At 50.0% G+C, this 11,317-nt stretch overlaps 1 protein-coding gene across 4 annotated transcripts in view; it reads right to left on the bottom strand.

Annotated features, from left to right (window-relative positions):
* The window catches only part of Hnrnpf (heterogeneous nuclear ribonucleoprotein F), a 21,429-nt gene extending 19,996 nt beyond the window's left edge, over positions 1-1,433 (bottom strand). Inside the window, exons 1-2 of one of the 4 annotated variants that reach the window (XM_008832689.2) lie at positions 1,337-1,431; positions 970-1,028 (exon numbers count right to left, since the gene is read on the bottom strand). The gene's annotated coding sequence lies outside the window, so the exon portion shown is untranslated. Of the gene's footprint in view, positions 1-421; positions 551-944; positions 1,029-1,336 lie in introns of those variants that run through there. The other 3 variants (XM_008832690.2, XM_008832692.3, XM_017798055.2) reach the window with 3 other exon arrangements.
* Positions 1,434-11,317: the final 9,884 nt, after the last annotated feature.

Raw genomic sequence — 11,317 nt, forward strand, 5'->3', positions numbered from 1 at the left:
CTAATAAATCTTACTTTATCCAAAAAATAAAGGCCCCAGTCCGTTCTCCGAGGTCGGGGAGCCTCAGACAAACTCTGAGGCGCTCGCGAGCCGCCGCCACATGGCGTCCTGCTTGCTCGCGGCCCCGCGGGAGCACGCGGCGGCGCACAGGGAGGGTGGCGGAGGGCGGCGCAGTCGGTTGTCCTCGGGCTGCCAGGTACGGCCGCCGCGAAGGGCGCAAATGAGCACGCGACGAGCTCGCGGGGGCCGGCCATGTCGGCAGCCGAGGGAGCGCGAGCCCCGCCCGGCCTGCCGCCTCCGGTTTCGAGACAACGGTGAGGACGACCAAAAGCCGCCCAAGTCCCGGGACAGGGGCTGAGCCCCGGCCACCGAGCCTTCCAAGCCTAAGTCGCCCCCCCCACCCGCCGCGCACCCCCGATACCTTAGGACGGGAGACAAACGCCGTCCGCTGCTCCGAGCTCCGCAGCCACCACGAGGAGGAAGAGGCCGCAGGGCCCAAGGCGCTGGCTGAGCCGGGCGTGGGAGGAGGGCGGGCTGTGGCGGGTTGGGGGGGCGGGCTGTGGCGGGTGGGGGAAGGCGGTCCCGCCCCTCCCACAGGCTCGGGGAAACTCCCGGCGCCTCCCGACACGTGAGCGGCAGCTTTCCTGTCACAAACTACGGCCAGCCGGGCCCGCCCGGGCAGCGGCCGCCGGAACAGACCTCCCACGGCTCACAGGCTCTGGGCGACCGGTCTCAGGCGGGGGGCAGGGGGTGGGGGCGCCGCGCGGAGTAGCGCCTGGGCCACCACTCAGAACCACGCCGCTTCCCGCCGAGCGCCCCGGACCCCGCCGGCCGACCCCTAGCCGAGGGACGCCACCACACTCGGGAGCCAGTTCCTCTGACCGCCCGGCCGCGGCCACGCAGCCCACCCTGCACCCCGAGCGCACCCAGTCGGCCGCCCTCACCTCGGAACCCGCCTGAGCGCCTCACCTCGGGCTCCTCGACTCCACGCTCCCGCTCACACCGGAACCTCACCGGCCTCCGAGCACCTGGAAGAGAGTGGAACCCCGGGGACTTGGCAGTTGTGGCTGAGGCAGTTGAGGCTTGTTTACCGTCACCATGGAAACCCGGGCAGTGCGCTCGTGGCGGGGCCTCCGAGGGGCGGGGCTGGCGCGAGGAGGCCGCTCCACTCCCGCCGAGCGGAGCGCGCGCGGCGCTTCCGGAAGCCCAGCCGACTCCCGCCTCCAGCTGGCGCGGCCCAGCCCCGAACACCCGAAACAGCAGCCCCAGGGAGCCGACGTCCCTCTCCCACCGCCACCGCCGCTGTAATCGCGGACTGCCCTTCCCCGAAGCTCACCTTCAGGAAGACGAAGCGCAGTCCTGCTTCCACGACGGAGCCGGAAGAACGCAAGACCGTGACGGGGCGGTGCCTCCAAGAGCGGACATCCGGGGACCGACCCGCCTCGGCACGACTCTGACGAGTCCAGAGAGGAGCCTAGGATTGGCTAGACTGGCGAAGGGGGGCGGGGCCAAGGGAGTGGGTCCGCCTCTGAAAGGAAGAGAGAGCGGCGCAGGCGCAGGCGGGCTGGCTGGGTTGCGAAGGAGTAGTGGGGGAGGGGAGGTAAAGGAAAGGGAGGGGGAGGGGGAAGGAGGCTCTTGGAGGAGGCTGGCTGCCAGTCGTGCATGGCTGAATTCCGAAACCTGATCCTGAAGGACGCCTACATTCAGGAACAGCGAAAGGAGAGAACTAGTTTCCGATATAAAGGCAGCCCGAAGGCGGCTCTGAGCGGCCGTCCTGGGATCTCTCGGGGTGACGACGTTTTCCGGATAATCAAGCACCTGAACTTAGCCCCCAGCCCCACCATGTGCTTCCCAACACTCAGGGACACTGCAGGATTGCAAGTCTCATCAGGCCTGCCTCCCCCCAGCTGAGCGACTCGGGGCAGCTCCTCCAGTAGAGGGGCAGCTTTGCTTGCTGGGTCCTAGGTCATGTATTTACGGGGGATGCTTCATGAGATGTTAAGGCGCGCCAGAACAGGCCTGGGCTGGTTTCACGGTCCCCAGAGACTCCCCAGCGGGCGTAGGGGCGCGGATTGGGGACCTCGGCGTGGAGCAGGCAAAGTCTGGGACCTCCTTAGTAAGTAACGCTGGGGAAGGTACCAGAACAGCCCCAGGTTGTAAGTGAGCGATAAAGAATGTTTAAGGAAGAAGGTTTAAAAGGAAAAAAGACAGCGTCCAGGCTCGAGAATAGAAGAATGAAAATAACTTTGAGAGGAGAAAACGGGTCCTACAAAAAAATTAGACAAGTATTCTTGTGTATATATTGAGCATTATACCCAGAACCTGGTTTCTCTGCGCCCTAGTTTTGAGGGTTGGTGGGGAGGGGATCAGTTGAAAATTGTTAGTGTGAGGGGGGACATGATCTGAGAAGGCCTAGTGGCGGTCAGAGGACAAGACAACTCAGGAGCCAGTTGTTTCCTTCCACCACGTGAGATCCGCGGATCAAACTCAGGTTACCTGGTCCATGCTGCAAGTGCCCTTACCTGCTGAATCATCTCACCTGGCCCCTTGGGTTTTGTTGTTATTGTGAAGTGAGGTGCGGGGAAGAGAATGTGTGCGTTGCACCCTTCTGAAAGCCAGAGAACAGCTTTTGGGGAATTTTCCCCTTCCACCTTAGTGTGGGTTCCAGGGATGGAACTCAGATCAAGCAGTTTCTCCTGCTGAGCCATCTCACTGGCCCCCATTTTCTCTCTGGATTTTATTGGGGTTTTTGTTTTGTTTGTTTTTGGTGTGTGTGTGTGTGTGTTGTTTTTTGAGACACCCTCTTACTGTAGTCCAGCCTTTTCTTGACTTTTTTTAAAACAAGGTCTTGCTCTGTAGCCTAGGCTATCCTCAGACTTGAAGCAATCCTCTTACTGGTTTTTATTATTATTACATTATCTATGTGTGAATGGAGATCAGAGGACAATTTTCTGGAGTCAGGTCTCTGCTACCATATGAGTCCCAGAGATTGAATTTAGTCCCTCAGGCTTAGTGGTAAAGTGCCTTTACCAGCTGAGCTATCTTGCCAGCCCCCTTTTGATTTTTACTTTGTATATTTATTTATGTGTGTGTGTGTGTGTGTGTGTGTGTGTGTTTGCCATATGTGTGCAAGTGCCCATGAAGGCCAAAAGAAAGAGTTGGCAGTTGTGGGCCACCAGATGTGGGTATTGGGAAACAAACAAGTCTGCAAGAGCAACAAGTGCTCTTAACCACTCAGCCCTGTCTCTCCAACCCCCCATTTTGAATTTTTTGAGACAGGTTCTCACTCTGTAGCCCGTTTGGCTTGTAACTACCATGTAGCCCAACCTGGACTAAAACTTGTGGCAATCCTCGGGCTTCAGCCTCCTTTGTAGGGAGATTGCAAGCACATATCACCTTATCTGGTTGGGTCTGTTTTCTTTGAGGGGGAGGCTCTGTGTTTGGTTTATTGGGGGAAGGGTGAGTTTACTGGAAGGAGTAGTCTGTGTTTTTTAAACACTGCATTCACCATCCTCTTGAGAAACAGAGCCTTGAGCCCATTCACAAACTCCTACTCTCCCTTTCCCATTGGAGATGGAGATGGAGAATGAAGGGAAAAAACCAGCTGAGCTGTCCAGCCACAATATAGGCTCTATCCAAATGTCACATTTCTCCTTTAAGTCAGATGCTCTGATCACAGTTGGGGTTCATAAGATAACCCAAGAAGGAGCAGGAGCTCAGAGATTAAGAGTGCAGAGGACCTGAGCTCAGTTCCCATTCCCTGTCCGGAAGTTCACAACTGCCTGTAACTCTAGTTCCTTTGGGGATTTTATGCCTCCTAGAGAAACATACTCAACATGCACACACCCATACACATATACACAACATAGTTAAAAATAAATCTTTTTTTAAAAAGATAAACTTGGCCGGGTTTATGCCTTTAATCCCAGCACTGGGGAGGCAGAGGCAGGCAGATCTCTATGAGTTCAATCCAGGCTAGCCTGGTCTACATAGTTTTAGGACAGCTAGGGCTAAAAAAAAAAAGATAAACCTTCTCTGGTTAATATTTATTTTCTAAGGATGGAACTCTTATTCAACAACACCCTCAGTTATTTTGCTGTTGGTTGGGAGCTTTTCTGGTTTAGGGAAATTTTTTTTTGTTTTTTGAGACAGGGTCTCCCTATTGCCCCACCTGACCTAGAACTTGCTATACTATATAGACAAGGCTAGCCTTGACCTTGAGATTCTTCTGCCTTTGCCTCCCAAGTGCTGGGATTAAAGGTGTATACCACTATACCCAGCCTTATTTTTTACTTTCTTTGCCTCAGCCTCCCAAGTATCTGGAACTACAGGCATATGCCACTATGCACAGCCAACTCCTAGTTTTTAAAAAGTTACTGATTTTTTTTCCTTTTTTGGTCTTTTTGAGACAGGGTCTCCCTGTAGCACCAGCTGGCCTGGAACTCACTATGTGGCCTCAAACTCAGAGAGCTCCGCCTGCCTCTGCCTCCCGAGTGCTGGGACTAAAAGTATGCACCACCATGCCCAGCTCAAACATAAAAATTTTTTACATTTTATTTTTATTTTAAACATACAGAAAATTACATTTGGCACCACAGTTCAGCTGGTTAAAGGGCCTGTCTAGTAAACAGAAGCTCCTGAGTTTGAATCCCGGAAGTGCCTGTCTCATATGGAGAGTGGTATATCATTGCCAGGCATGGTGACACATGCCTTTAATCCCAGCACTTGGGAGACAGAGGCCAGCCTGATCTACAAAGTGAGTTCCAGATTAGTAGGGACTACAGGGAGACTCTGTCTCAAAATAACCAAAAAGAATAGAAAATTACAGATGATATTGTAACAAACTGAATGACATTCTTATGTATTTTGTATTTTTTGTACAAAAGATTCTAGGTTGTGGGGCATGCCTTCCTAGCACTGGGAAGACTTGGAACAGCAGAATCAAAGTTTGAGGTCAGCTATGAGTGAGTTTAAGGCCGCCTAGACTACCTGGTAAGACCCAATCTCAATAAACAAAAAAAAGACTATAGGGCTGGAAGTATAGTGGTTCAGTGATAGAGACCTTGTCTGGGTTTTGTCCCCAGCACACATGCACACACACACACACACACACACACACACACAATTATTATAACTGTAATTTGTAAATGATGAAGTATTTTAAAACTTTAGAAAATAAAATGAGCAGAGGATGTAGTGGTACACTTCTGTAATCCCAGCATTTGGGAGAAAGGGAGGAAAATTGCTGCAAGTTCAAAGCCAGCCTGGTCTCCATTACAAATTCCAAGCTACAAGCCATACCTACATAGTGAGACCCTGTCTCAAAGCAAAGTCCTGGGCTGCTGATTTGGCTCAGGTTATTAAAGGCACTTGCCACCCCATCTGATGTCCTGAGTTCTATACCAGGGACCCACCTGACAGAGGGAGAGAACTCTCAAAAGTTTAGAAACTGGGTGTGGTGGTGCATGCCTTTAGTCCCAGCACTTGGTAGGCAGAGGCAGGTGGATCTCTGTGAGATGGAGACCAGTTTGATCTACATAACGAGTTCCAGGGCAATTGTGGCTACAGGGAGAACTTGTCTCAAAAAAATAAATAAGCCTGGTATGATGATTCCCATTTGCCATCCATCACTTCCATAGATGGGAGCTAGAGATTGAATTGTGGAGGCTCACAGGCAAGCAATCCTTGCATAGGCAGCAGGGCAGAAGTCGGAGACTGCTTAGCAAGGTGGAAGGGGAGAAGCAACTCCTGAAGGCTGTCCTCTGACTGCTGCGTGCACACCACGACCTGCACACCTTTAGTCCCACGCTTCACAGACACAGTTTTTGGCTCAAAGAACTAACAAAGTTTGTTCTTCATTTACACAAAGTTCTTTACAGAATACTGCACAGTTCTATAGTGCAGTTGTGTGAGGCTGTATGCTGCCTTGACCCAGTTTGTAGGCCCTGGCTAGATGCCCTGAATTAGTTCCTCTTGTTGCAACCGATTAAGTCCATGCCTCCCAACTACCTCCTTTATCAGGACTCCTATACTGTGGGCTTTTGTACACACACCCTGTGCCTAATCATGCTAGGGCCAAGGGTACTAGATAACTAGAGACTGCCTCAGAGCCCCTTCAAATTACTCAAATTAGTCCTCAAGCTCTTCCCTGCTGACCCTATTTTTTCCTGTAACATTAGACATGCATGCCCACATCTCCCCCTTGCTCCTTCTGCCTCTTTTTTCTTTTATTTTTAAATTTTTGTGCTTTCCATACAATATAGTTTGATGATATTTAGATTCCCCTCTCCTATCCAAACCTCTTCCCCACTATCCCCCACCCAATTTAATGAACTATTTTATATATCTAATATGGCCTATAGAATCTGATCTGTGTCCCCTAATGTCCCATTCACTGGGCCCACCAAGAGTCCCAAGCCTGTAAGACACTCTTTCCCCCTCCCAGCAGTCATCAGTTGCCAAAGGTTCATTAGGTTGGATTGGGATTCCTTACCCACTTTCCCATGTCTTTGCTGGGATTTTGTCTGGTTTGAATTGTGTAGGACTTGTGCTTGCTGTCACCATTGCTGTGAATTCATGTGAGTAACTGACCAGCTGTCTGGAAAACTGTTTCCTTGTGGTCATCTACCACCTCTGGTCTTTACAATCTTTTCTGCAATGATCTCTGGGCCATGGAAGGCAGGAGTTTGAAATAGCTGTCTGCCTCATTTTTGAGATAGTGTCTAACTATGTAACCTAGGTTGGACTTGACCTAGAAATCTTGTCTCAGCTTTCTAAATGCTGGGACTATAGGTACATGCTGCCACACCTGGTTTTCCCAGAGCCTTTCTTGAGTGTCCCTGCAACAGGTGCTGTGTTCACCCCAGGGAACTAAGTATATTAGTCCCCTTCCCCTTAATCCCTTGTTGTATGTAGCTTGAGTTACCTGTAATAAACCATGATCCAGAAATGGAAAATTCCAGAGATAATTCAAATTTTAAATATATATATTTATGGGTATTGAGTGTATTGCCTGCATGTATATAAGTGCACCCATGTCATGCAGTGCCTGCAGAGATCAGGAGAGGGGGTCAGATTCCCTGAAACTAGAGTACAAATGGTTGGATGATGGAAATCAAACCCTAGTTCTCTGCAAGAGACAGGATCTCATTATATAGCCCCAAATGGGCTTGAACTCCCTGTGTAGCCAGAATTCAAACTCTGAATTCTCTTCCTCCTCCTCTTCCTCTTTCTCCTCCTCCTCCAAGAGCCTTTGGAGCACTGGGATTATAGACAGATAGACAACTGCACTGGCTATTGCTATAATTTTGTTATTACTGCTAATCTTTTATTGTGCCTAATTTGTAAATTTTGTCATAGGTATGTATGTAAAAGAAGAAACAAGCCCAGCATGGAGGTGCAGGCCTTTAATCCCAGCACTGGGAGGCAGAGGCAGGCAGATCTCTGTAAGATTCAGGCCAGCCTGGTCTACATAGCAAGTTCCAGGCCAGCTGGGTCTACAGGGAGACACTGTCTCAAAAATAAATTAATTAAATGGAAAAAAAAAAAACAAAAACAAAACCCAGCCTTAAGTCGGGCTTCCCAGCACAGGCCTATGAAGCAGGATGATTGCAAGTTCAAGGCCTGCCTGAACAACTTATACCCTGTCTCAAAATTTTAAAAAAGTGCTGAGGATGTAGCTTAGTGGCAGAGCATTTGTCTGGCTTGTGGGGAGATCATAGGCTCAGTCCACAGTACCGCAGAAATAGCTATCAGCAACAAAAGAGTATAGAGAAGATTCAGTAAAATTTTAAGATTTCAGGCACCTACTGGGGTCTTGTAACATCCATGGCAGATAAGGGGGATTGCTGTGCAGTGAAATTATGAAATTCTTTCTAGTTACCCTCTTGCCTTGTTGTGTATGGGTTTTTCTTGGGGGGGCGGGGGGCTCTTTTTTGTTGTCTTTTTTCTGGAGTTGAGGACAGAACCCAGGGCCTTGTGCTTGTTAGGGAAGTGCTCTGCCATTGAGCTAAATACCTAACCCCCAAACTCTTCCTAGTTTCCCTCCCATTATCTGTATCACACTTCTCCCAAGATAATTTGTTCAAAACAGTTTCCTACTGCAGCTTCTTGTCTATTTTTGGTTTTTTGAACAGGGTCTAATGTAGTCCAGGCCTCAAACTCACTGTGTGGCCAAGGATGATACTAACCTGATCTTCTATACCCCAGTGGATGGGATGATTGGTGTGTGTTGCCACACCCAGTCTTGCCTTTTGTTTTTGAGTCCAAGTCTTGCTCTGTTTCTCCTATCTCATCCTGAGTGCTAGGACTGCAGTTATCTCTCACACTTTCCCCTGCAGCTTCTATTTTACAAGGCTGGAGAGAGTGGGAAAGAAACTGACCTTGAGGTCCTTGATGAGCCCCACATTTCTTTCTGGCTGGCATCAGCCCCTGGTAGGGGTAGGAGGCACTGACTCTGAAGGCCAAAGCTGGCTAATGGCTCTCGAACTTCACTTCAGCTGGGAGAGAGGGCCAGAGGACAGAGCCAAGCCATGGGGTGAGCTGCAAGCCTCCCTTGGAGAGCTGACTTATCTGCTGAGCTTTGGATAGTACTTAGCCTACCCCTCCCCTTTTGAGTGCTGGTGATGAAACAAAGAACTGTACAGATGCAAGACAAACGCTCTTGCGAGTTTCTGAGCCAGTGTTTCCTGGTGCCCATGATCCTCTTGCCTCTTGGCCTCTAGTGTTAAATGACAGGTATGTGCCACATGAATGGTTGACTTATACTTTTGTTAGAAAAATCTCTATTTTATTTTGTGGGGTTTTTTGTTGTTGTTTTTTGAGACAGGTTCTCATTATGTAGCCCTAGCTGACCTGGAACTTGGTAGACCAGGCTGGCCTAAACTCACAGAGATCTCCCTGCCTGTGCTTCTGCTGGGATTAAAGGTATGTGCCACCACACCCAGCTCTATTTATTTATTTTTATTTATTTATTTATTTATTCATTCATTCATTCATTCATTTCTTGTCTTTTTGAGACAGGGTCTCCTTGTAGCCCCAGCTGGCCTGGAACTTACAGAGATCTGCCTGCCTCTGCCTCCCCAGTGCTGGGATTAAAGGCATGTGCCACCATGCCTGGCTGGCTCCTTTTTTTTGTTTTTTGTTTTGTTGAAAAAATAATCTCTTGACATTCATTCAGCAGCATAACCTAACATTTGTTTATTTTTTTTTTGGTCTTTTTGAGACAGGGTCTCCCTGTAGTCCCAGCTGTCCTGGAACTCACTCTGTAGACCAGGCTGGCCTTGAACTCACAGAGATCCACCTGCCTCTGCCTCCAGAGTACTGGGATTAAAGGCGTGCACCACCACACCTGGCACATTTGTTTATTTTTTAAAAACCCTCCTTTTATTCTGGAAAAGTGACACAAATTTTAGATCTTTATAATAATGTTCGTGATAATGAAGATTTCTGGCCTACAACAGGCAGGAAGAAAATCAAAGGTAGTTTATAAATTAAAGATTAGTTGAACAGGCTAGGTGTGGTAGTACTTGCCTTTAATCCCAGAGAGGCAGAGGCAGGTGGATCTCTGAAAGATCCAGGCCAGCCTGATCTACATAGTTCTAGGGCAGCTGGGGCTACAGAGAGACAGGAAGACTCTGAAGGCATGGGGGGGGGGGGGGGGGGGTGGAACCAGCAAGGCAAAGGTTTACAGGCACATGAAAGGCTCTGCTATTGATGAAATCAAGAGCCCCCCCCCAAGATCAAAGTGGATTCAAACCAAGTCCCCCAGGCAAAAGAAAGTACAGGGAAGTAAAATAAAAAAAAATAATTCTAACTGCTGAGAAAAAAACTGACCTTTTCATGCTCCTTGCACAAGCTGAAAATCACCCGAAACTTCTACCTCCCACTGCTGGCCCCCTCCCGCTGCTGCCGGTTTTGGTTTGTGGTTTTTGCCTTTAAAAGTAGCCTGTAAGCTGAGCTCGCTGCTGCTGCTTTCGAGTGAGGCAGGAGCCCTTCTGCGCAAACGATTAAATCTTCTTGCTTGTTGCATCTCCTGGTCTTGGGACTGAGTCATTGAGGTGTGACCTTCTGTGGACGTTGGGTACCCCAGACCGGGGGTCCAACATTATCCTCAGGACCACTGATAAAAACAAGCAACCAAGGCCAGGGAGATGACCCAGCAGGTGACATGTTCACAGCTCCAGCTTAAGGACCTCAGTTTTGGATTCCCAGCACCCACCTAATAAGGAGTGGCCCAGCACTGGGGGGGGGGGGGGGGCGCGGGATTCAGAAACAGGAGGATCCCTGGGACCTACTCGCCCCTGGCTGGCTCTAGAGGAATCTGTATCTGTGAGCTCCAGGTTCAGTGAGAGCTCATCTCAGAGAAGTCAAGAGGGAATGAGAGGGACACCTGACATGGACCTGTGGCCTCCAAACACACATATGTGCCCCCCACCCTGGAGAAAAAGACCACCAAGCAAAGTGAATAGAATTGATACCTCCTGTGGGCAAAGAAGCAGCCAATTTAACAGAATAAGGGTGAGCCTGCACTCAGGAGCCTGCTCACTCTCCAGCTGCCCCATCAGTCCCTAGTGGCTAGTCACTAGTCACAGGCCCCCTGGGTGTTGTGAACACCTGTGGCTGCTTTCTGCAGGGCGCCGGGCTGAACCACAACGCCCAGAATTCTCTGTTGGGTATGGGATTGCCGAGCTTCCGCCACAGTTTGGAGGATAGTCTCCCTGTTTCTTATCCGGGACCTGAAGCAGCTGCCAGCCTGGGACGCGCGCTGACTGTTGGTGCCCCTCCCACACCCACTCCGCAGAAACGGGGCAGGAAACGAGGAAGGTCCTGCTGTCTGGACCCCACTACCAAAGTCAGAGAGCAGTGAGAACCTGGTTTCTTCCCCTCGGTTCCTGCGGCTCTCACTTCCCTTCCCGACCTGGTTGTGTAATGACAAACAAGCGATTTGAATACGTTTCCTGTGGACATTTCTCCCTTTGACCCCTAACAGATAAACACCAGGGCAGTCAGGCCAGTTAAGTAGTTGTACTTCCATACTTCCGCAACTGGCTCCTCCCTCTCCTCTTCCTCCCTCCTCCCTCCTTCCCCTTCCCCTCCCCTCCCCTCCCTTCCCTTTAGTTCCATAACTAAAATGTTAATAGTGGTTTCACCTCTGTACTTTCCCTATTTGGACTATCTGGAAACCTGACATGTTATTCCAACTCTTTCTGCTTAACTTTTTCTCCAAATTCAAGTGCCTCATCGCACCGAAGTCATTTGCAGGTTATCTGTGTACCTTCCAGGAGTAAGTCTCTCTTGGCTCTTAGATGCAGGTCTT

This window comes from Nannospalax galili, unplaced genomic scaffold (genome assembly GCF_000622305.1).
Source record: "Nannospalax galili isolate Female #2095 unplaced genomic scaffold, S.galili_v1.0 scaffold1036, whole genome shotgun sequence".
Lineage (NCBI taxonomy): Eukaryota > Metazoa > Chordata > Mammalia > Rodentia > Spalacidae > Nannospalax > Nannospalax galili.